The following is a 27,269-nucleotide window of genomic DNA, read 5'->3' as shown; positions in this document are numbered from 1 at the left end:
CACGGCTTGCAGATTATTGAGCTAAAGCTTGACTACAAAATTAAATTGTGCATCAAATCGCAGTGTGTCCAAAAAATGAAAAATAAAAATCACAATTAGATATTTTCTCTAAGTAACACAGCCCTAGTCTTGTTCTAGGAGGTCAACACACGGTAACATACAGTAGCAACCATTTAACAGTCACTGGGCTGGATTTGAACCCCTGTGGCTTCTTTTAGGTTTGGTTTGTTTCTGTTTTGTTTGGTTCTTTTTTTGTTTTGTTTGGCTTGATTCTTTGATGGTTGCTTTGGTTTTGTTTGGTTCTTTTATTTGCTTTTATGTGGTCTGGTTTCGCTTGCTTTGTTTCTTTTTTTCTAGTTTGGTTCTCTTTTTTTTTTGTCTTGTTTGGCTTATTTTTTTATTAATTTCATTTTCAGACCTTGATCTTTCTTCCAACAACTTTAAACATTGAAAAGTTTGAAAAAGTGACTTTTATGAACATTTTTAGGTAACACTTTATTTTGATGGTCCATTTGAGTATCATTCTGCTAAATATCTGCTGATACTCCTCCTTCAACAGACATTTAACTGACTAAAAGAAACTTTGCAAGTAAAATACAGAAACTGTTAGCAGATATTTTTACAGTGTATGAACAAGACTGTGTAAAATTTATATGAATTAGCAACTAAGTCAAAAAGTTGTTAAATCAAATGTGGTTAAGCTTGAAAGCAATACAAATAAAAAAATTCAGTTATGTGTAAAGGCCTCAAAATACCCACAGGCTACATCTGAAATGGCTTCCACTTCCATACTATATAGTACACTAAAAACAGTATGCGAGCCGAGTAGTATGTCCGAATTTATTTATTTTCTTGTCGGCTTAGTCCCTTTATTAATCCGGGGTCGCCACAGCGGAATGAACCCTCAACTTATCAAGCACGTTTTTACACAGCGGATGCCCTTCCAGCCGCAACCCATCTCTGGGAAACATCCATCCACACACACACACACACGCACACACACACACACACACACACACACACACACACACACACACACACACACACTACGGACAATTTAGCCAACCCAATTCACCCCAATTCATACCCCATGTCTTTGGACTGTGGGGGAAACCGGTGCACCCAGAGAAAACCCACACAAACAAAGGGAGAACATGCAAACTCCACACAGAAATGCCAACTGAGCCGAGGTTCGAACCAGCGACCCAGCAACCTTCTTGCTGTGAGGCGACAGCACTACCTACTGCGACACTGCGTCGCCCTGTCCGAATTTACATAATTCAAAAAACAGTATGCAAGAGGTACTCTGATGACTTACTATTTCCGGCAAGATTCTGAAGTGCGCATCGGATGGACACCTCACTATCCCATGATACCCCATGAGAGAATTCATGAATGGGGTAAAGCGACGCAACTCACGTGGGTAGGTCATGTGATCATGACAAAATGGCGGATGTAGTACGAGTTTCATTCATACTACTCACATTCATACTGCATGGAACATACTTTTCTAAAGGCTGCGTAATACGTTTAAAGTCAAATTCAGTTCTTACTGAGTAGTAGGTGGTTTCGGACACAGCCACAGTATTATATATATATATTTTCTAAGGATAAATGAAGCTCAGTAGTGATTGCTGTTAGCAAACTGTCCAAGCAAAAAAAAATGCTTAATGAAAGCTGAATAACATGTCAAAGTCTACAGATTTATCAGAAAAATAATCATTGATTAGTTAATTAATCTTATATTATTCAGTTGCATTAACAATCATCAACACAAGAATTTGTTGTTAGCAAAACAGTTCATGAAAACTCTTCAATTTAAGTTCCTAAATCCACCTAAATTTGCATACATTTTAAAAATATTAGCCTGGTGTAAACAGTGTTAAATGCAGAGTATATAAAGTGTTAAAAGCTTTGGTCGAAATGTGTAAAATTGTAGATTTTATTGATTCCATGATAAAATATTTGAAATCATGAGTGTATTTGTGCCAAAAGACAACTATAACTACAAAATAAAAAATAAAAACCTAAATAATTGGCACTGCTCTTGATATAATTGTATTCATATTCCTATTGTTTGGCAAATGGATACAGTCGATCTAAAACAGAGACAACATCTTGGCATAGCACATGCATTGGCTGTGCGTTTTCAAAGATAAAGAACTGCAGTGCAGAATTCATGGGAGCAGTGCTTCGACTGGTGACAGAAAAGCCAAATTTAACTGGAATAACAGGACTAATTATGTGCTATAATCCAAGAGATTAACAATAAAAGGTTTGTTGAAAATTAATCTAGGTAATCATCAAAACTGCTTGTGAATTAAATGCTTACCAACCTTTAAAAATCCATCTAAACACAGATTTCTAGGCTAAAACATGACTATATTTGTCAGTGAAAATCTTATAGACATCTATCGACAGTCAAAAAATAGACTATCATGATCAAATAGACAGGAATGAATGACTACATGTTTATTATAAGTCAAATGTAGCCTTGTTTTGTCTATCTTTGGGCATTATTAGATGTCTTTTTAACGCAAAATAGTTTAGTGAGCTTCCTCATTACACATTTGAACTGTCTGCTGGAGTCTAAGTGTTCCAGAAGACCAGACATACAGACCTCAAAATAGTATCAGGCTTCGGTTCAGCTGGTCATCTCACTGCGCAATAACTTTCATCTTGCCAGATGAACCGGTAAATAACGGTGGAGCTTAAATCACTTTTTTCCTGAAAGCAAGGAGCTACTCTAATGCCTTCGAAGGGATCACATTTCGTCCATTTCTCAGGAAGTAATCGATAAACGGGTCACGGGCATCATCTCAAGTCCTACCGCTGACCCATAAACACTTCGGATGGGCTTGTTAACTCGATTTTAAAGCCAATAGCGGAGGCGGCTCAGCTTTCTCGTCAAAATGACAATAATACATCAGCCGCTCCATTTTTGGAGCTAGGGGAATCTGGCGGAGAGCATGCAGCGCATGGACCTCTTCAGGAACAGGCCTTTTCTGTGGCCAGTCAGATCCGGGACGGGTGCCCGTCACCATGGTAGCATTTTTATTGACACGGAGGCTTGATTCTGATGAACTGGCACCAGGGAGCCTCTTCAGGAGGACTTCATTTGGAGGTTTGACTCAAACACCCAGCAGTTCACCCGTCGTAAATTATGATTTCGCAGGATACTGAAAGTTCCCTTGAGGTATGTTGCACAAAAACAAAGTTTCTTCATGCACCTGTCAATTTCGCTATGCACTATCAATTTGGCTTTTCAAATGTTTTTTCAGTCTAATGTAAAGCAGGGTGAGCAGATGTCCCTGTTTTCCAGGGACAGTGCCAATTTTTGTTGGAGCTGTTTTAGTATAAAAAATTGTATTGTCCCTGTTTTGTTTTTAACTCAGAAGTGAGATTAGAATGCTATTCTGACTACTGAAATACAAAATATCCAAGATTTACATCTTACACTTTTATATATAACTTATATAAAATACACTATTGAGGCCGTTTTCTTAAAGTGTCACATAATAATGGAGTCATAAATCTCTACTTCAGCAGCCCTTACCTACAGTTGAAGTCAGAATTATTAGCCCCCAGAATTATTAGACCGCTTATTTATTTTTTCCTCAATTTTTGTTTAACAGAGCAGATTTTTTTCAACACATTTCTAAACATAATAGTTTTAATAACTTATTTCTAATAACTGATTTATTTTATCTTCACTATGATGTCAGTAAATAATATTTATTAGATATTTTTCAAAACACTTTTACAATTTAAAGTAATATTTAAAGGCTTAACTAGGTTAATTAGGTTAATTAGGCAGGTTAGGGTCATTAGGCAAGTTATTGTATTACGACGGTTTGTTCTGCAGACTATTGAAAAAAATTAGCCTAAAGGGGCTGATAATATTGTCCTTAAAATGGTGTTTAAAAAATTAAAAAGTGCTTTTATTCAAGATGAAATAAAACAAATAAGACTTTCCCCAGAAGAAAAAATATTATCAGACATACTGTGAACATTTCCTGAATCTGTTAAACATCATTTGAGAAAAAAAAAAAAAAATCCAAAGGGGGGCTAATAATTCTGACCAACTGTGTACACAAACCTTTAAAGGTTTATTCATATTTGTATTTGGAAGGTTGTTATTTCCTCAATTGAGTGATAAAAATAGAGATGTGCCAAAACCACCCCTGCAATTAATAAGCTGTAAAAATACTGGGTTCCACATAATTGCTTTATGTTGTCCCAACACAAATCAATTAAATTAACTTACTGTAATTGTTTGTTTGTTTTTGCAAATTTAACTGGATCAAACATACAACAATTTAGTTGTCCCCCAAAAAACTCAATAATTGTGTTGATTCAGCTTATTTTAAATAAGTACTTTGAACATGTAGCAAAAAAATATTTGTGTGTATGTACCGTAAAACCCAACAGCCAACTTTATCAGATGAAATGAGTGTAGATCACTCAAAATCTACTGAAAGTTAATTCTAATCATTTGAAAAGAGTTTTAAACTCAGTGTAATGTGTTTATTAAATACCTCTTTACTTGAACTTAAATGGAGTAAGTTCACAGTAATTATATTGATTAGGTTTTTAACTCAAATGATTTGTAGCAATTGGTTTCCTCAAACGGTTTGAGTTGCCTTAACTCATTGCGTTTTACAGTACTCAGTTGGTTTGAGTTAATTTATTGGGTTTTACTGTGCTCAAATTGCTTCGTTTACTCAAATGGATTAAATTCACAGTACTCATTAGAATTAGTTTATCAACTTAGATGGTTAGATGCAATCGGTTTCCTCAAATAGCTTGAGTTACCTTAACTTTTAAGGTTACCTTAACAGTGTTATAATCTGTGCAAATTAGGACATATTTTATTAAACAATTCAGTATGTGCTTATTTATAAACAAGAATGTAAATTTGGTTTGATAAATGGGGGAACACAAAATGTATATATATTTAGGGTGATACAAATTCCAATAAATAAAAATAAAAAAACTTAAATTTCACTAATCTAACCAACCTAAAAATAAAACAAATCTTTATGAAGTGTGCTAAATCACTATTTTGTAATATCAATTGCAGATAGACAGCAGCAAAATAATGTGTAGCCTAAAATATAAACATCAATTTAATAATTGTCTTTCCAGCAAAAAACAACCACCTTTAGCAATGAAAAATTAAAATATTTACAGTACATTTTAGTGCTAATTTGTCTGTGCTGCACAACTCAAATTTCATCAATCCTGAGTTACTGTTTGACATTAATCGATCACATCACTGACTGAAACAAACGTTTCAACCACGACACCTGCTCATTTAAAAGAGATTTATTTGCTGCTCTTCACTAAATAGCTACATTAACCTTAATCGGAATCTATGTTAATTTCAATTATAGAAAGAAGAAAAAAGAGATTTGGTAACTTGACTTAATTTATTAGGCTATTATTTTTTTTATAGGCCTCACTCATTCATTCATTCTTTCCTTTTCTTTTCAGCTTAGTCTGGGGTCGCCACAGCAGAATGAACCACCAACAAATCCAGGATATGTCTTATGCAGCGGATGCCCTTCCAGCAGCAAAACATCATAGGGAAACACCCATACACACTCATTCACAATCATACACTATGGCCAATTTAGCTTACCCAATTCACATATAGCACATGTATTTGGACTTCTGGGGGAAACCGGAGCACCCGGAGGAAACTAAGGAAGAATAGCAAACTCCACACAGAAATGCCAACTTACACAGCTGAGGCTCAAACCAGTTACCTTCTTGCTGTGAGGCGACATCGCTACCCACTATGCCACCGCACCGCCCCATAAGCCAAACAGTTTTGTATATTGTATGCCACTCATTCTATCTTTTGCAATTTCCTATCTATATTAACTTTTTACCATCATAGGCTACTGACATTATGGGTGATATCCCTTACATGCCAATGCTGACAGCTACAGTATATGCAACACGAATGTGAAGTTTCTGGATGCTGATGGATGCAACAACACACACACACTCTCTCTCTCTGTGTGTTAGTCATGATTCTCAGTGGCGATGACAGCATGAGGTTAAAAATGATAAAAATGGAGGGACACAAATAGGATTCTGAAAAATTGGGGGAACGTGTAAATTATGCCATTATTTATACAGTTGAAGTCAGAATAATTAGCCCTCCTAAATTATTAGCCCCATGTATACCTTTTCCCCAATTTCTGTTTAACGGACAGAAGATTTTTTTCAACACATTTCTAAACATAATAATTAAAAAAACTCATTTCTAATAACGTCATGATGACAGTAAATAATATTTTACTAGATATTTTTCAAGATACTAGTATTCAGCTTCAAGTAATATTTAAAGGTTTAACTAGGAAAGTCATTTTAACGTAATGTAATGTATTGTCTATTTATATAGCGCATTTATAGCGTATGGCCATACACCCAAAGCGCTTTACAATCATTAGGGGTGGGGGGGGTTTCCACACCATCACCAATGTGAATCATCCACTTGGGCCACATGGGCACAGGGCAACCGCGCCAGTGCGCTCACAACACACTAGCTGTAGGTGCAGTGGCGAGACAGTAATAGAGCCAATTCGGTGGATGGGGATTATTGGGAGGCCATGATGGTTAAGGGCCAATGAACGGAATTTGGCCAGGACGATGGTATGTTCTTTTTTTGTAGATGGGAGGCCAAATGGAAAAGCTAGGTTGCTACTGGAAGTGGTGTTAGTGAGGCCAGCAGGGGGCGCTCAACCTGTGTTCTGTGTGAGTCCTAATGCCCCAGTATAGTGAAGGGGACCCTAAACTGCTAAGTAAATGCTGTTTTTTGGATGAGACGTTAAACCAATGTCCTGACTCACTGTAGTCATTAAAAATGGAAAAAGAGAAGGGGTTTAACCCAAGCATCCTGGCCAAATTTCCCCACTGGCCTCTGTCCATCATGACCTCCTAACCATCCCCACATCATAATTGGTTCATCACTCTGTCTCCTCTCCACCAATCAGCTGGTATGCAGTGTGCGGTCTAGTGCAATATGGCTGTTGTCACTTCATTTAGGTGGATGCTGCACACTGGTGGTGGATGAGGAGATTCCCCTCACTGTGTTAAGCGCTTTGAGTGTCTAGAAAATTGCTATATAAATGTAAGGAATTATTATAATTATTATTATTATTATTATTATTATTATTATTATTAGATTAGACCGCACCCTGTCCCAGTCAATCAATAAGTCAAAATCTGTTAGTTCACGATTCCAGATGAGTTTACCTAAAAGAGGTTTTGCAGTGTGATTAATAATTTTGCTATATATTAAAGAAACAGATGGCCAACCAGAGGGTGGTATGATCCAATCCCACATTGGATGAGAGGTAATAGGAGATGCCCAAGGAACGTCATAGGCTTTGAGAGCAGAACGTAACTGAAAGAAGACAAAATATGATGATGCTGGTAAACAAAACTTAGTTAGCAATTTTTTAAATAAGCCTAGTCCCTACGATGGCTTGTTCTGTAGACAATCTGAAACTATAGCTTAAGGCGGCAGATAAAATTGACCTTAAATTGGCTTTTAAAAATTAAAAACTGCTTTTATTCTAGCCAAAATAAAGCAAATAAGGCTTTCTTCAGAAGAAAATATATTATAGGAAATACTGTGAAAGTTTCCTTGCTCTGTTAATTATTTGGGAAATATTGTAAAACAAAAACTTGTAATACAAAACACCCTTGAAATTCCTAATGTAAACATTTAGCCATATAAGTATAGCGATGATAACTCTGTTTAAATGTTCTCCCTGTTTGCTGCAGTGTTCCTTAGTTCTTCGACAAAGGCCATTTAGCTCAAGTAGACCAGACGCAGCAGCAGTTCATCTTGCCAAAGACGCAGCAACCACACAATGTGATTAGCAACCACAATTCATGGCTCAAATCCATTACTTCCCTTCAAAGTGGAACTTTTTTCGCCGGTCATGTGCTTATGTAATTATGGCCTTTGCCAGTTGGCAGTTTCTCAAGTAACTGTGCCCAGCTCTATATAGCCAAAAGGACCACAGGAGACTGTGCAAGCGGTGGAAACCATGGCAACTGAGTGAGTCGGGTCGCCGTGCCGACGGTGCCCGCAGACAGGTTGAAGGATGCGGAGAAGAGAAAGAGAGGCTGAAAATAGGAACGCAGGTACAGTCCTTCAGGCCCAATTAAAGTCAGTTTCACGGCAAACCGAGCAAATGAAGAAAGTGAATATTCAGCGTTAGCAGCAGCTGCACGTTTGGCCATGGATACGGCTGAATAAAATGCCCCGTGATTATTTTTGATGAGCATTGAAGTGTAATTTAACAGGCTAATTTAAGATAATAAAACAACTGTGACTGCCATCTGGAAGAACGCAGGACGTCTGAAGTGTGAAAACACTGAATCGTATTACGTGGATTTATCACGGAAGCAGTACAGGCTAAGGTTAATGTGTTATCTTTTGGCATTTTTTATCGAAGAGTAATCTAATGATGAATATGCTTGGAATATTAATTGCCTTTTGCTGATTTTCAGGGATTGTGGTATTTCAAACCAGAGCACATGGAGTTGTTTGATTATGAGGGGTGTGCGTTTATTGTAAATAAAAAAAAGGTTTGATGAAAAATGTTTTTCGATTCCATATTAAATGGGTGGTTCAGAGGGTATGTTTAAGGCTTGGTTGTTTTTATGGTGTGCAAGGCAATGTGTGCTCATGCTTCATTTGTAAAAGATCACATTAAATATATACAGCCACTTAGCTAACATGAAATTGACTTTCATATTTCATAATTCCTCAAGAGGCTCTGATTGGTCAGCTAACATGATGTGCTGTGATTCGGATTAGCTCCACGTCACCAGGAAGGACCACACCCCTACAAGCATGTGATTTTGTGCTGTGCAAATACTGTCAGTCAGAGTAGCTGACTGACAAATGAGGAGGACGCAGCTGAATCTCACGCCTCTAAAATAAAACCTGACAAGTGTCTTTCACATATATTTGCATTTTAAGCATGTGTAAGTAATATGAAACGATCACATATCTTTTGCAAGATTGTTATTTGAGATGTAGAACGCAAGAAAAGCAGCTCCATAGAGAGACAATGCATGCGCAGCTAAAGATTGTGGGTGATTAACACGGTTTGACGGATAAATATGAATTTGTAGCTAAATTGTTAGCGGTGCCTAACAGCATTTCCCATTGTTTCCATCCTTGTTTATGTCCTTGCTACAACATACTGTTAACGCTAGAAACTGTGCATGCAAAAGATCAATTTGAACAAATAAAACACAGGTTGTGGCTCACAATCCACAGCTTCGTTTATTATAGTTGGAGGACTTTTTAGCCGGTTCCAGCACTGAACTGGGAGAAATTCTGGAAGTTCTCTTTTGTCAAATGCTAGTTATAAATACAGAATTCTTAGAAACATGATTAAAATTAAACTGTAAGCACTTGTGTTGTGTCCTTGGGAAGCCCAAATACAGAATTGGAACAAACTCTGTGAAAATAGCAACGTTTGGACAGCATTTTAGCTTTGTCTGCTATAACATTACAGCGCCTCTGGCCATGGCCCTTTGCTGTGTATGCGTGTGGTGAATGCCTGTAACCAAGGGTTTATGACTTCATTAACCTGTATTTTAGCAGTGGCGAGTAAGTCAGACACTCCCACTAGCCACTTTGGCTGGTTGAAAATTATTTTCCCAGATAATAATTCTTAAAAGCAGGGTTCAACTATAAGGATGGTCCAATACGCAAGCAAAGGCAATCTTAGAATTGAGAAGCAACATGAATGACAAAATTAATAGGGTTTACGCGAGCAGATAAATGCAGGTGACCACCGAATGAAAGGTTGATCACTGCTGATCAATAAGGTGATACGCATGACTGTTTAAACCACGTGCGCGCTCTCGATTCCTTACGTGAAGCAACTGTGCCTAAAAACACAACTGATGTGATTGATTCTCTTTCAAATAGACTAGACAAAAAGTGATAAGCATGCACCCACAGTCCTGCTGCTTTCAAAAGCTAAAGATTTGTCTTTTTGTAAGAGGCACCGGCTGCTTTCGCGTTAACCCTTCTTTGAATAGATTATTAATGGGTCTATAACATTAATTGTGTATGTGATCTTCCTTTTATTATCACATTGTATGTTTTTTACCTGCTAGCTTTTGCGTTAATATGGTGTAATTATACTTTTTTACAACAGCATTGCTTTAATGGGAAATTAACTCCCCATTTAGACCCTATGTGTAGTTAACTGGTGATCTGGGACCTTTAGCTATAGGACAGGACAGATTGCTGTGCACGTTTTGTTAAATAAAAATAATAATATACAGCTATTATTTTTATTTTGCTTGTTTAAATTTTGTGGCTAAGAATTAATAAATTGTTTATGTTTGGTGTGGTCAGAGTTAAATATGGTAAATCCCTCATTTTGAGCACTGAAAATTCACAGGAAATAAAAATTGTAATACTATGAAACCATAAACCATTTGCTCATGATTATTGAGAAAGCTCATCCACAACACACAAAAAGTGAAATGAATGAGGAGGCATGTGGACATAACACAAAATCTACATCAAGTAATTTTAGCGTGTCAACGTCATTTTTATGCAAATAAATTAAATTATATTTTCCCAACAATAATATTGTGGCTAGTAAAAATGGCGAGTGACTAGTACTGTTGGAAAACTACATGTCACAGTCAGTGGCTGGTGTTTAAAAAAGTTAATGTCAAGCCCTGTGTGTGTGTGTATATATATTTAAAATAGCAAATATCAAATATTATGCAAATCGTTGTCAAGTGAGTGTGTAAAAATCTTCAGAAAAAAATCTACAAAAAACTCATGACTAAACAATTTTTAGGTCAGTTGCATTATAGATTACAATTTTTCCTTACAAATATTTGTGTTTTTAAACTCCTGAGAAATACAAATAAACAAACGTCAAAACCTAAATTAAAAAAAGAATGTTTCCAGTTATGCAATACAATAAAAAATTGGCACTCTTGCACTTATTATTACTTTTTCATGTGAATGCATTAGGAATGGATACAAGATACCGTTTCAAATGAGGTCAACTTTACAAGTAAAACTGCCAGTTGCACAACATGATGCAATTATCCTCAATCTCATGCAAATGGTAACATTCGGATGAAAGTTGAACTGAATTGGTTTGTTTGTTTCCAGGTCGAGAAGCAGCAGAAATTGAGCCTAAAGCATTATGCAATACATCTTCATTTAGACGCTCCCTTTCATATTCTCAGGGGATCTTTATTATTTCACCATGTTTTATTTGACGAAATATTAACTGGAACACAGCGGACTGAATGGAGAGCAGACATAAACAGAGGACAGCAGGAGCAGCTTCTGCGTTTTCACACAGACCTCAAGTGTTTCCTCAAGGAAATCTCAGATTCGTGACAATATTATAACTGACCCCAATCTGCCATGGCTGTTTATGCAGTGATAGTAAAATGCCCTCTCCTCAGGCCTGCTCAAACAACTAATGTGTCATCGGGATGCAAAAGATCTCAAGTGGCTGCATAATATGATATGAGTGTCATTAAAAAAACACACACACTGCACTGCTCAGATTTCACACAAACAACCAAAGGAAAGAGTTGAGAAATTACATGTCGCATATGAAAACTGACTCTTATTTTGTTGTATAGAGAGATTATTTTCATGACATTTTTCTACCTACATTTTTTATTTGTATCATTTCTTTGGTGATTATGATTGTAAGATTACTGAAAAGATTGCTTAAACATTTTATTGAATCTTTAAATTTGCATTATTCAAGAAACTATACGCATGCCATTTATAAAATTTAATATATACAGTACATATATATTTAAAATTTTTATTAGATTTTTTTTTATTTGATCCTTATAACTATTTTTACAATAATCTTTTTTTTTTCTATTTAACAAAATTGACATGCCATGGCACAAAAAAATATTACCATAATATGTGAATTTGTTAAATAATGCTAAGAAATATATTTTATTCACGTTTTGCATTAAATAATGAATATTAAATTCATATGATGATGACAATACATAATGTAGAACAAACCTTTAAAGGCAAAACAATAAACACTATCATAATCTATAAATATTAAAAAAATAATTGTAAATGTTTTTAGGCTTTGACTTACTTTTTTTTTCATTTGATAAAATTAAAAAATGGCATGATAGTAATATCACAATACCAAAAATAAAACAAATACAGGACTTTTTTATTTTAATTAGAATACTGTAAATAGTATTACAGTAACAAAACACTATGATGAAATGACAATTAAGTAAATACAATAAACAATTTTAAAAAAATAATAATACTAATCATGATTTTATTTATTTGTGTTTTTAAATTGACAGAGCAAAAATTGTTTTCTAACTTTTGTCATGTTTTTCCAAATGTCAAAACATTCTTATATCAAGAAGTGTTTTATTGACAAGTAAAAAATGTATTCATATTTTTAAAAATAATATTATAATATGATAAAAATAAGCAAAAGATATGCTATTTAATATTGTACATCATATTCCCAAATATATATAGTAAAATAAATAACACTGTTTCACCTCAACGTCCAAAATGCAATAATAGTATCAGCATATTCTTTTATTGTCTTTGGCAATGTCCTTTCATTGCTGTTTTTTGGAATGGTGTTTGTGACAAACTTTCTATAATACATAAACATAAGGTTACAGCCTCCCCATCAATGTGCTTACCAGGTGTTCTTGTCAACAAGTTATATACAAAAATAAATGAGTGAAATTTAATACCTTTTAAGTCCGTTTTTAAGACTCTTTCCATACATTTTAAGACCTCAACGCTGACATTTTAACTTACAGTATATTACTAAACACTGATTGTAAGAAAATAATCCTAAACTAAAACATTATTCATATACTGAATAAAAATGCTAATCCAGCAGTCTATATTGACCTTATTCTAAAATGCGGAAGTGCGCCTGTTTTCGCGATTGTCCTAGAACTTCCGATTCAGTCGCCTATGGGAGAAATGACTAGGAATAATAAACGGCAGAAAACGGTCAAACTACTTGCTTTACAAACAAATGCTTGCATACAGACCAAGTAGAAAAATAAAATAAGAAAATATCAAATTGCAACATCAGGCAGCGTAATGAGCAGTTTTTAACATCAAAAAATGAATGGAGGTGAATGAGACCGGAAGTTTCAAGCCAAAAAGATTCAAATGGCAGCGCCCACTCGTCGGCAGAGAATAAGGTGAATAGTACAGCATGAATTACAGTGTTTCCCTGGTTACTGAAGTAAACAAAGCAGCATGATGTCAAATCTAGCAGGATTATATCAGTTTCCGAAAAACTACACAACATCCCAATATTCAAAGATTACATTTAAGCAAACTTTAGCAAACTGACACAAAATGTATGACTTACTTTTAATACTTTTTAAGACCCCACGGACACCAAGATTTCTGATTAAATAAACCATAATTATGGATAAGATTGGACATATATTAAAAGGAAAATCAAAGTCATTTCAGAAGCTGTGGGAAATTCCTTTGACCTGTTTGGCATTAATTATAAGTCTACTATTTATCCTTAACTATGCACACTTCAATATTGTAATATTATTTTGAATTAGAACACACTGCCGTTTTTTTTTTTTTTTTTTTTGGTAATTTTTTAGTTTGTTACATTTTCCCTTAAAAATACTGTATACTGTTCATGTTTTACACATTGTTGTATACAGCTCATTCTTAATATTTTAATAAAAAAGATTTTTTGAAATAAGCAAAATAATCTGTCACTGGAACAATGAAAATAATCTTGGTTTTTTTTTGTTTTTTGCTATGAAATAATTAAATAAATGAATAAAATAAATAAATGACTATTTTAAAGAATAACTCACTTAATTTTGACATATTTCTGAAAATAAGACATTACTTTTTACATGTCAAGAAAAAGCTTCTTAATTCAAGAATTTTTAGATATTTGTACCTCAAACGAGACGAAAAAATTCTAAGCAAGAAAAGCATTTTGCAGGAAAATTTAATTTCATGGGGATTATTTTGCAGAAAAACATTACCTCATCATGTTTTTAAGTACTCATTTCAATCTTACATAAGACAGCCGTGTAAATAAACTGCATGTGTGTGTGTTTTACTCACCAACAAAGTGTCTCTTAACTTGTGAAAATGTCTCTCCTGGGCTGTGACTCGCTAGAACAAGAATCAATCATCCTGACCAATCGCGTTGCTTCTCTGCTGACCAGCCCTGTCAACACGAGCCAATGAAATCTCGTCCTTTGAGATTCTCTCTCAAGTGGCCTTTCCTTATTCTCTCCTCTTACTTCACATCCAGTTTATCTCTCTTTCACCCCAAACGCTCATAAACTACAGCGAGACTCTGCCAGAGCTCATGTCCTCATCTGGCTGATCCGAGGACACAATTCATCCTGAAAATAAGTCAAGCTGACAACTGTCAACATCATATTCCAGCTTGATTATGTCCATATGACCATATGGCACATAGGGAGAGCGAGCCAATTTCTCAGTCAAAATGCAATAAATAAAGGCAATATAAATTACTTGAAAAATTATATTTCAATTTCAATTTCCTTCAGCTTAGTTTCTTGTTTATCAGGGGTCACCACAGCAGAGTGAACTGCCAACTATTCTAGCATATTTTAGCCACAACCCAGTACAAGGAAACACTCATACACTACGGACAATTTTTGTACATCCAATTTACCAATTCAGCTATAGTGCATGTCTTTGGACTGAAACTAAAGCACCCAGAGGAAACCCACGCAAACACGGAGAGAAGACGCACTCAGAAATGTCAACTGGCCCAGCCGGGACTCAAACCAGCTAACCACTGAGCCACCTAAATATACTATTTTTGTACTGTCTGTCTCTGTCTTTAAGAGTCAGTAGGTCTAAACGAGTGATTCATTAAATAATCCATTGAAATTATTTTCTCAAGATGGTGGATTCATTGAGAAATTAAAGGGATGGTGGCACTGTTTGGACGTAATCCTACAAATGTATCGCTTTCATCTTTGCAGTCAAGTGTATTAGCCTTTTGCTTAATAAATGCTAAAAGAATTACACTACTGAACTGGAAAAACTCTTCTCCGCTCAACTAATTTCATTGGATGTATGGCCTGTTGCAGTTTATGTAAATAGAGAAAATTTGATTAACAATTAATGGCAAAAGATTTCTGTACAGTTTGGCAACCTTTTCTGTTGTATTTTAAAAACAGTTTAGTTTTTTAAATATGTAACCTGTCTTACATATCTATCCCTGTTCGTGTCGTTCTTTTTTTTCCCTTGCTATCGAACGATAAATACTCGTCCAAGAATGTATTAGTAAAGCAAATTGTCAACTGTTTAGTCTGATATTTAACAGTAATGGCTTGCTCAGGTGCCATTTGTTAGTTTATTTTTTCTTCTTTGCTATTGTTTTGTTTGTTTTTTGTTGACTTTCTTAATTTCCCTCTAAATATGGTCCAGAGAGTAAGAAATGAGAATAATTACCACCCAAGATTTTTTTCTTCAATATTAAGAAATGAATGTATGTATTATGGATTTTCTTTCCCTCACTTATAATCACTCTCTGATTGAAAATTGGCAATAAAAAGAGTAAAACTAGAAATTAAAGAGATGGTTTACCATAAAAATGAAAATTTCTCCACAATTTATTCACCCTCAAATGGTTTTTTTTTTTTTTTTTTTTTTTGCTGCTTAACACAAGAGATGATATTCTTTAAAAAATGGTATTGGTAGTCATTGATATCCTTAGTAGAAAAAATTACTATGGAAGTCAATGGCAACCTTCTTTAAAATATCTTGTTTTCTTTAGAAAAAAGAAACTGAAATGGGTTTGAAAAAAAGTGACGCCAAGGTAACAACTTAATTCTCATTTTTAGGTGAACCATCTCTTTAAGCAGATGAATCTCTTTATGAATGGATCATTCAGTCATAGACTCAAATGATTTGTTCAAAAACAGATTCATTCAAAAAATCATTTAGAAATGCAATAATGCAGTATTGATTTCAGTTTTTCAAAAAAAAAAAAATCATTAGCCAACTATGCTTGCAATAAATCTTAGCTTAACCAGGAAAGTCTCTTTTTAAAATCAGAAGATTTTTCTAGGTACCTGGGACATTTTAGGGTGCTTTCATACCTGTGGTTTGGTTTATTTGGTCTGGACTAAGGGCAACAAACAATTCATTGTAGCATTTTTCTGCCGTTTTGGGTCCTTTTCACACCACACTGCTAGCTTTGGTCTGAACCAGTTGAAAAGAAGCAAAATGCGCTCATGTGACACAATCCACATCACTCATTGGCCAGAAGTTATTGAATGTAATTCCTAAACTGCTTTTCGTTTGGTCAGACTTAACAGCAAAAAAAAAAAAAAAAACATGGTCATCTTATGACCAACCATCTAGCAGGTAATGTGCTTCCCTCTCTTTGTTTAAAATTGTTGGTAAAGCGCTGTCAACAAATATTTTTCCTCCACATCCCTTAATGCACAGCGCATTGGACTACAGCAGCTGGATTAGTTCAAAAAGGTGCAGTACTTTTTGAGGTTGGGTCTGTTTTAGTTCGGATCATGTTCTCACCACAAACAAACTGCTTCAGGGTTTGTTTGAAAGCGTACCGAGACCAACTCTTCAAAATGAAGAGTAGGCGAACTCTAGTGCGCTTCAACCGAACTAAACAAGGCAGGTGTGAAAACACCCTTATTTAGGCCGTTGCCAAATATCCTGCAATAATCTGGGATTTCTCAAAAATATTCAACTGAACAGGAACCATATGGGAATGATAGTGGATAGTAGTTTTAGTTTTTTTCCCCAAAAATCATTGTTCAAATGACAAACAGTGTCATCACAATTAAGCTTCACAAACAACTCTAGCTTTTGACCTGTAGATAGATAATGTAGTTATATGTGACCAAATAACCAAGATTTCAAGCACTACAGTCTTTATCTTTCATTCTAGACAAATGGTGATTAATTGCACTTAAAGAAGTTCCTTGGCTCATAATCATAGGGGAACCATTTTAAGTGCTACACAGCATCTATAAAGATATTATTAACAGTGCATCCTACAGTACACTGCAATCCAGACAACTCGAAATTGTGATTTCATGTTTTACACAATGGATGCCCTTCCAGCTGCAACCCAGCACTGGCAAACATCCATACACACTCACACACTACGGCCAATTTCATTTACCCAATTCACGTATAGAACATCTTTGGTTCTGTGGGGGAAACCAGAACACCTTGAGGAAACCCACACGAACACTCAGAAATGCCAACTGACCCAGCCGAGGCTCGAGCCATTGACCTTCTTGCTATGAGGTGATTGTGCTACCCAATGTGCCACCATGACGCCCCTGTATCATCATGTGTAAATAAAATAAAAAATTAAAAGAGGCTGTTATTATTTTGTTTTCACTTCTAATAGTCATATCCTAAGTGCTTCTGGACACTCATGACACTTTTTTCAGCATCAATGTCAGCTCGCACACTGCAAAAAAATGTACAATTTTAAACATGATAAACATTGCACATCCCTCTTTAGACTTTAGTTTCGTAGAATATTTATTTACCTCTTCTGAAACCTTTCACACAAGTACGCAAGCTGAGATGAATAAATGCTTTGTTCCTCCTGTCTGAATCTCCAAGGAAAACAAGCAGGCATTCATATTTCCATCATCTGATTGCATCGTGGGCCCAGAGTACAATTCATAACTTTTATAGACAGCTCTAATGGAGATTAAACTAGCACATGCCATCCCGGGGAGGCATTCAGCAGCTTGAGTCAATATGAGATGAAATAAATTATGCCAATATAATATATAAATATAGAACTGCAAAGCACTACCACCAGACTGAACAATGCTTTACAATAACACTAAGCTAAACTATTTTTGCTAATCACTAGGGTGTTTATCAACTAAAACTATGTACAGATTATGCCAAATTAAATCTAAATATTAGATTAAATAAAACAAAAGGGAATAAAATAAATTGAATAATTAAAATGAAAGGCACAATGAAAAGATTGAGCATAAAGCTAAAAATTAAAACTGAAATATAAAAGATGTTTATTGTAATGTTTACTTCAGTTTCCCTTCTTATTTAAAGCATTTTTTTTGTTTTGTTCCATTTACCTCATCATATTTGCTTCATCATATGCAACAGAATTTTATTTTGTTCCCAGAATTTCTACAGAATACAAACTGGAACAATCTTCCTTCCTTTTTTAGATCAATTAAATCACTTTTCACTTCACTTTCAGGGCAAATTTTTATTTATTTATTTATTTTTATTTTTTTGAAAACAACTTGCAAATTATTAATTATTATTAATTATAATTAATTAATTAATTAATTATTATTATTATTTATTAGTTATTAATATTGACTCCAAATTAAATGTTTATTATTTAATTGTATATCAAAATGTTTAAACTTTTGATTATATATTTTGTTTTTAGGCTTCAGATTGTGGGAAGTGTTTTAGGAGGAGTATGCTGCTTGTTTGTTTGTTTGTTTGTCTTGTTAGGTGTATGTACTGTATGTTATGATGTGTTGTACTCCGTTTGATTTATAAACTTTTTAGGGACCCCCTCGAAAATGAGATGATTCAACTCAAGGAGCTATCCCATTCATCAAATAAATAAAATAAAAAATAAAATTCTAACAAGAGATTCAAAACAATAATTATATAATAATATTAAAATATATAAACACAAGCACATGAGAAAAAAACATAATAATGAAGGTAAAATAAACAGTTTTTTTGTAATCATTAAATATTTTTACAGCAAGTAGTGATTAATCCCTAACATCTTTATCAATAAGAATGTTTTATTAAACCTATTGACAGATGGATACCTTACATAGACATTTTAAATAATTTACAAAGACATTTATGACTGAAAACATTTTAAATATAACATTTTAATATATTTCTAATAAGTTTTTAATTACTACTATAAATAATGACGATCTAGACAGGGTAGAGGCATGATTGTACAGACATTCAGCCCCATGGACAGATAAAAAGTAAACCTTGCAAACAGAATAGAGCGGATATCACTAAAACGAGAACTGATGATATCAATAGGAGACTGATAAGAAATGCATAAAAGAAAGAACGTCCTTATTCATAACATTATTACAGAGAAGGAACGTTTAATTTGTGCTTTTCGTCAAATAGAACTCAAAAAAGCAGAGGTAATAATATGAGGTATGAGCCAAAAAGAAGTACATTTCATGAATACAGATAGAAAAACGTTTACTTTTTATATTGACGTATGATTAATTAAAAAAATAATAAATAACAAGCTTATAAACAAAATACTGAGCCTTATGTTAAAATGATCGATATAATGAAATAATGTGTTTTTGAATTATGAGTGATTTATTAATCCATTCATATATGCATTCACTGCTTGATTTCCAAATAAATCAGCCTGCATTTTGAATAATCGCTTGAATGAGTAATTCTGTCAGTCACTCATGAAAACAAGAACTTGTAAACCATCTTTCGATTAACAATTAATCATGTTTAATTGAGTACAAAATAAAAGTTTGCATTTACATAATGAATATACATTTACAGTATATTTTGTAAACAAAAATGCACACACATCAGTGTTTCCTCTAGGATTTTTTCCAGCTGTGGCGGCAGACCTTTTTTTAAACAGATCTACCAACTAACTGTGGCATTGTTATTTCAATGACAAATGTCGTGAGCGCAGTATTAGAAGTCGGGATCGCATTTATCTAATAGCCTACGAGCATGCAAATCTCTATGCTTGCACCCCACCTCAAAAATAACCCGCTGTTCATGTGCGCTCTCAAACAAACGCTGCTGGGTGCGATTTAGTGCGTTTATGTAAAGAGTATTTCTCCAGCATTCATTGGATTTGCTAGCAATATTTATGAATGTCTCCAATAGTCCTACACAGTAGCATTAATGCGTCCTGAAGTAAAGTGAAACGGCTATACGCCATGTTTGCTGGCCTCACACATCACACACCTGTCAGTCAGTCAGTCAGTCAGTCAGTCAGCACGTCACCTTAAAGGGTAACAATTGACAATTGACGCACAGTACTACTACGGTTACAGAAAAGTTTGCGCTGTTATAATTCACTTTTAATTCACTTTTTAATACGTTTTAGTGCGATTATTACGCGCTATAAAAAAATTAAACGTTTTGAATGAGAAGCTGTAATGTAGCCGTGGCGCCCCACCATGGAAGAATGAATGTAGCAGAAACCATGCACATATATGAATATACTAACATTTTTTACACATATATTAATAAGAGGTATAAATAATTTCATGCTTGAATGTGCATCTTTTTTGTATTTAAAAGTTTTATATAGTAATAAACATTTTCTAGACATGTGGATACATATGTACATGGAGGTGTGTATTTATATATACATAATATTAGTAAATATCCTCCACACTCATTTTATCTTTTATACAATTGGTTGTGATTAATTGTTTAACAGCATGAATTTAGTTATTAAGGAAATCCACTTTTGCAAATTACTTTTTTAAATGTTAAGTTTTCAATTATTTTTTTGTCCCATTAAACTGTGAAAACACAATTTGCCTAATTCTACCACAACTAAATCAAATTCCCAAAGGTCACAGAGTGAGGACGTCTTTTAGTTTAATGCTGATTAACAATTAATCCCGACTAATTGCATACAAAATTAAAGTTAGCATTTTCATAATATATATTTTCATATATATATATATATATATATATATAAGAGCAATATCACCAAGATTGGGCCGTCGAACTGTTGTATAAACACAATATCGCACTTGTAGCAGTGCGATATGGCTGTATATCAGCACTGGTGGGAAGGGTGCGCTGCCTCGTGCCTTAGCGTCTCACCAGTGCTGATATACAGCCACATCGCACTGCTACAAGTGCGATATTGTGTTAATACAACAGTTCGACGGCCCAATCTTGTATATACAAAAAAAAATTAAACACGAAGAATCTAAAACCCTTTTGTATTAGGAACTACTTTCTTCCGCCATTCATTCACATCTGCAGCTGACATCAGAACAGCAGAAGCTGTTACTAATTCACCAACGTCATTTTAGAGCTAGTGTTTGAATGATTCTCTATAGCGTAATGTCTAGTGATGACAAAACAGCTGATTTTGTCTATTTCGTCTACAGAGATATCTCCCTTACAGTCTACAGTATTTCTCTGTTGCTGTTGGTATTGTGATGGGTGACAGGTGTCCCAGTGTTTACCCGGAGACTAAAGATTAAAAAAAAGAGACAGAAACTATTTCGTTTTTCCTATCAGACTTTATGCGTTTCTCTCAAGTGCTGTCAACTACATACATGCCAGTCAACGACAATGAGTAGGCAAAAGAAAAAGACACTCAAACATCCATCGCAAAATAAAATTTTACATTATTGGAATAAAAGAATGATACAACGGTAGAGCGACCATCACACACTTCTCAGAGCTCGCCAGAACTGAACTAAGCTCCCATACATGCGTACTTACATCTCAAAGGAAAAACAACCACAGAAAAAGTCCTCTTAAAGGAGACATTTATACACAATGCATATCATTAAGCAACTGTTACAATATCAGAATGATTAACCTCGAAAAAAGCATCGCAATCACTACCAGACTGCTGTTGTGTTTGCGATAAGGAGGGACGAGGCTGAATCCAGCTTCTAATTCGCAGCTTCCTATTGACTCTATCGGGTCCACCTTAAAAACAGTAAGGCTTCCGTTTTTAGCTTTGCGCTCAAGAAAACACACAAGAGTTTTAATCTAAGCAAGGGCTTATTATGCGGTCCTGGCACCATAGACAACGTCAACCGTCTTTGGTTTACTACACTATGGCAGGCTAATGGCTGCCGAGGAGCTCTTTCAGAAATAGTAAATATTTTAAAATAGGCACTATTCTTACAAATAAACTTCATAGTTGCAATCTAAACAGCTACATTCTTGACTAAAAAGAAGCCTCAAAAGTACATTTTGTTGTCTAACAACAGTAATATTTGTCAAACTGTAGCCTTTTTCTGCTTGTTGCTGGCTGTATGTTGGCGGAGTAATACACAGAGGTGAAGGGTAAAGAGGCCTTTGTGTGATGTTACTGGCAAAATATTGCACGGCTATCAACCAATCGGATCCAAGAACCAGACAGAACTGCTGTATATATATATATATATATATATATATATATATGTATCAGGGTTCAACGCTAAGGATTCTTTCTACTGGTCTGATCGGGTGAATGGTTCAGACTTTCACTTGCCCAGCCAAAATTTTCACTGGCCCCATCAAAAAAACAAACAAAAAAAAGTTGATAGTTATTTTTTTAGCCACATATTTTAAATTTCAATATTTAAAAATGTTAATAAATCTATAATGAGCAACATTTAGTGTTATGCAAACAAAAAAAGCAGTATGGAAAAAATTGAGGTATTTTTTTTGCAGTTCGAAATTATTTAACAAATGTGGCTGACTGGCATATTGTGCAAAAAAAAAAGAAATAGAAAAAAAAATTGCTTCATTTTTTTGTTGTGTTCTCATGTAAATGTCTTCTTCCAAGACATTATAAACAGACATTTTATTTTAGCCTCATAATTTGATCTTGCCGCCATGTTGCCGTCTCTTCGCTGTACTGGTTGTTACCAGGTTACGGAAAAAAATTACATGCTCAAACATCAAGATAAGAGGATCCGAAAAGCAATATGGTGTTTACGACATCACAGAGAAGGTATAGCATTTTAAGACTAAAAAGCACAAGCTTAAAATGCACACAATTGACAAGTAGTCGCAGGCAAATTAAACTTTAGTGACAAGGCTGCACTGTCCCAGTCTGGCCAGTAATAATCCTGTCTACTGTCCCAAGCGTCTCTCACACTGGCCCCGGGCCATAGGGCAGTCCTTATTGATGAGCCCTGTATATATATATATATATATATATATATATATATATATATATATATATATATATATATATATATATATATATATATATATATATATATATATATATGAATTTTAGCAATTAATAATTTGCACAACTATAGTTATCAAAGAAAACCTACAAAACACAACTACCATTTTTGGTATATATTTTTTCATCCCATTAAACTGTGCCAATCAATAATAAAAAGGCATCACAATGTGCTTGATTTAACCACAACAAAAAACTCATTCCCAAAGGTCACAGACCAAGGCATTTTGTCAATTTTATGAGATATTTACGAGATCCTGCCAGCCTTGTTTATTGATGTTTTTTTCCCAGAGGCTCTAATAAAGAGAAAACACAATTGTAGCTGCTGGCTTACAGCAGAACAATGAGTCTGCTTTGCCTATAACTGGGATTTTTACTCACAGGGATGAGTTAAAAATGGCTGTACAGGGCTGGCAAATCCCTGCTATGATCTAGTGTTGGTTTTTTTTCCTTCATTGCTGGAACATGGGGAGACTCATTATGGAAAATGTGTGTTGTGTGGGAGAGCATAACCAAGCCAAGTTTTCTCTGTAATTAAGGCAAACAGTGATGGCTATTACTACTATTTAAACACCTCTTCCAATGCTGCTTTAGCTTTTCGCTGACAGCATGCTAGGCTAGTGAAGCTGTTGGTTTTTTTAAGTTGTGAAAAGGTTGTCATCATGCTTTATGGTATTAACATATTTTTACAACGCTGTAAAGCAGAATTAAAACATTAGCATGATCCTATGCAATATTTAATGGACCGCAATCTGATTGTAGTTTGTGTAGTGTTTTATTTGGGTTTAATATACAGGCCAGTGCAGTTTTGAAATGTTTTGACGCAAAATTGCATTGTCATGTAAATGAACAGCCAAAAATCTCACGGCAATTCGTAACTTCTGGACTTAGTGGCTAATCCATATGAATTTATACAATCTCATTTGTATTATTTAGCACAATTTGATCATTCCCCAATGATGGTTAGGTTAAGGGGCGGGGTTGGGTGCCACGACTCCTTTTTAAAATTGTACATTTTCATACCTCTGAACTTATACAAATTCGCACAAATTAGCCTAATATACAAATATATATATAAATATATATATAAATATATATATAAAACTAATTAATCGCACTTTTAAAAAAAAATATTTGCAATTAATCGCATTTAAAAGACTGAAACTTGTAATCTTGGCTATTTGAATGTAAAATTAATTTAAACGCAAGACAAATACTATTTAAATTCAAAACATAATTCATTGTTAGAGTTTTTGTTTAACTTGTAAAACAGATTTCTTCATGTAAACAACATACCCACAATAAACCATCAAGATCCTGGCTTGACAGCCATATTTATTATAGAAATTAAAACACAGGCATGTTAAAGCCCTTTGAATTTCAAAACAATCAATGCCAATAAAGAAAACATTGATTTCCATGTTGGATTCTAAGTGGACTGCAAAAAAATGCCAAAATACAGGCATTGCAGATATGGAAAATGAAAAATTATTAAAAAAAAATAATAATAAATTATTGAATACAAACTGGACTGGGACAAAATAATCGGCCCTGGCATTTTGGACCAGAGCGGCCCAATACATTAATCAAAATGCTCCCCATCACCCCACGCCCTTGAGTATGTTTACCAACTCCCACTCTATAAAAGCACAAAAGCCATATATAGGAAATAACGAGAGTTGACAAATTAAAAACTTTTTAATTATTTATTATTATAATAAAATTATAATCCACACTGGAAATGTGTGTGCCTGTGTGTTTTAAGGGAGTCTAATAAATAATGAACATAAAAACTGCCTGCTGATGCACACAGTTAATGATAATTATTAAAATAAAGATAAATAATAAAAGTAATGTATCAGAGACCCTTAAAAACATGTTCAACTCAACAATGAAACATCAAACGTAGCTAACAGCTTTTACATTGTCAATCAAATTAACTTAAACAATTGAAAACTGCAACAAATATTTGTTTGGCAGAACTACAAAACTAAATGTAAAGAAAAGTTGCTTAAGTTGCACACTAGTTTGGTCATGTATAAATATCATAACCATATTGTATAAATATTATTGTCACTATAAGCCTACATCATGCTGACGATCAAAAACACAATGTCATGATATCTCATGCGCTTGTCTTCTGACCGAGTGCATCTTAAAATACATGACTGACGCCCCTCATAGAGCGTGTGAAGCAGACATTCTTTATCATTTGTGAAAATAAAGACTTGCACGTTAAGGAAACAACATAAGATGAAGTTTCCGCAGGCCGTGGTGCAGATTAAAAGTAAAAAAAAAAAAAAGTATATTTATTTGTACAGATAGGTTACTTGATCTGTGCGATCTTTTGCAGACGCAAAAGTCAAATGCCTGCTCTCCGCTTCTGCTCTCTCGCGCTTGAGAAACAAGCTTTACTCTCGACTATTTTGACAAATACACACCTACGTTACACAGAGCCCAACATGGAAGTTTGTGATTGGGTCAGCTCAATGTCAATAAAGAAAAGACCCAATGGGCTGCAGATTATGTCACATGGTCGCTCTATCCGGAAAAGAAACATCTCACTTTCAGAGCGTGACAGCTCACAGGAGCGTGACAGCTCGTCAATCACTTAGGGAGAAAAACATGACAGACTGCTAAGTGTTCTATGGGCTGATCACATCATAAGAAGATGATCAGCCCGGCCCAAAAAGTACGTCGGCGCAGCAGGAAACTGCCCGGTCTGCCCCTGGGCACAACAGGATAAAAAAAAAAACTGCAACTGCGTTAATTTTTTTTACACGTTAATTATTTCAAATTAATCGCATGCGTTAAAGTGTTAATTTTGACAGCACTAATATATATATATATATATATATATATATATATATATATATATATATATATATATATATATATATATATATTAGTTTTGTTACCGAAAAGTTGAGAAAAAGTAAACCAAACATAAAGATATCTCAGTAAATATCAGCATTTCCACAACATAGGCTCATTCTGAAAATGTAGCCCTATATACATTTCTGGAGATCGCAGATTATGTAGCCAGAAGTATGTAGGCTGCACTTCATCTTTAAAATGAACGCTACAGTGCGGTCCGGTGCTAAGGCTTTCCCACTGTTACCAGTTTGTCCAGTTAACTTGCCATGTATGTCAGCGGACTTGAGACACAAAGAGGAGTTGACCACGATGATGAAGTTCGAGTCCAGTGAAGAATGGTTCTAGAAGCCAGGTAAGACAAAAACAGAATCCAAAGAATAAAATAAACAAGAAAATAACAAAGAGAAAATGTGGTATATCTGAAAATGTGGTAAAAATCAGGCGAGGGCTTTTCACTTTTTGAACTGCTTTTTAAAACTGTTGGTTAGCTTTAGGGAAGTGGCTGGGCGGGGCAATCGGTGCTTTTTAAAACACTATTGATTGGGTTTTGGGAAGGAGGAGGGTGGGTCAGTTGATTGGTCAGTTGACAGCGGCCTCTGGTGGATTTACATGAGAACAGCAGTCACGAATGGCACTCACAAGAGAAATTTGAGATCTCAAAAAGCATACACAGCAGCCTCTGGTGGATTCGCAAAAACTCCAAAATTGATATAGTGGTAGGTTTTCAGAATGAGCCTGGATTGCATTTCCGTCTAGTTTTACATAAAACTTGTACATTTGTTTGTTTTACTTTTAAGGATTGAACCAAAACACAGTGTTGCATGCTTCTGGGTGAAGCACAACGCAGGGAAAAAAAGAACATGCATTACAAAAGTATTTTTGTTTCAGTCAACTTAAAAGTTCATTACTTTTAAGTAAACTAAATATTAAAAAGACAAACAAACTGTATTTCTCAAAATGTACTGTTATCCATAAACATTTTAAGGACACAAATTGTTTTTTTTTTTCAAATAACTTTGTCTCCATGTTTTTGTTTAAATTGTAGTATATTATTACAACAACAACAACAACAAAAACAACAATAACAATAAATGCAATACAAAAGCAGTATGCAAAAATGTATAACGCAATGTTAATTTGTTTTTAATGTTCCACAGTTGCATATGATCTATAATGAATATACAGTTCACAAAATGAGAAAATGACAGTTGCGCTGGTCTGAAAACAGCAACAAATCATGCCCTACATGCCTTGCGTGTTATTGCACCGGTTGTATGATAGAGCCCTAAATATTTCAGAAATGTAACATCAAATGCTTGTTTTATTGCAAAGTCCCCAAATTAGATG

The 27,269-nt window shown here is 34.5% G+C and overlaps 1 protein-coding gene across 1 annotated transcript in view; it reads right to left on the bottom strand.

Moving 5' to 3' along the window:
* Positions 1-27,269, bottom strand: part of yjefn3 (YjeF N-terminal domain containing 3) — a 75,165-nt gene that overhangs the window by 33,180 nt on the left and 14,716 nt on the right. The window lies entirely within an intron of this gene.

The sequence above is a fragment of the Danio rerio genome, chromosome 22, assembly GCF_049306965.1.
Source record: "Danio rerio strain Tuebingen ecotype United States chromosome 22, GRCz12tu, whole genome shotgun sequence".
Lineage (NCBI taxonomy): Eukaryota > Metazoa > Chordata > Actinopteri > Cypriniformes > Danionidae > Danio > Danio rerio.
The sequence above is the reverse complement of the archived record's forward strand: the minus strand, read 5'-3'. Positions and strand labels throughout refer to the sequence as shown.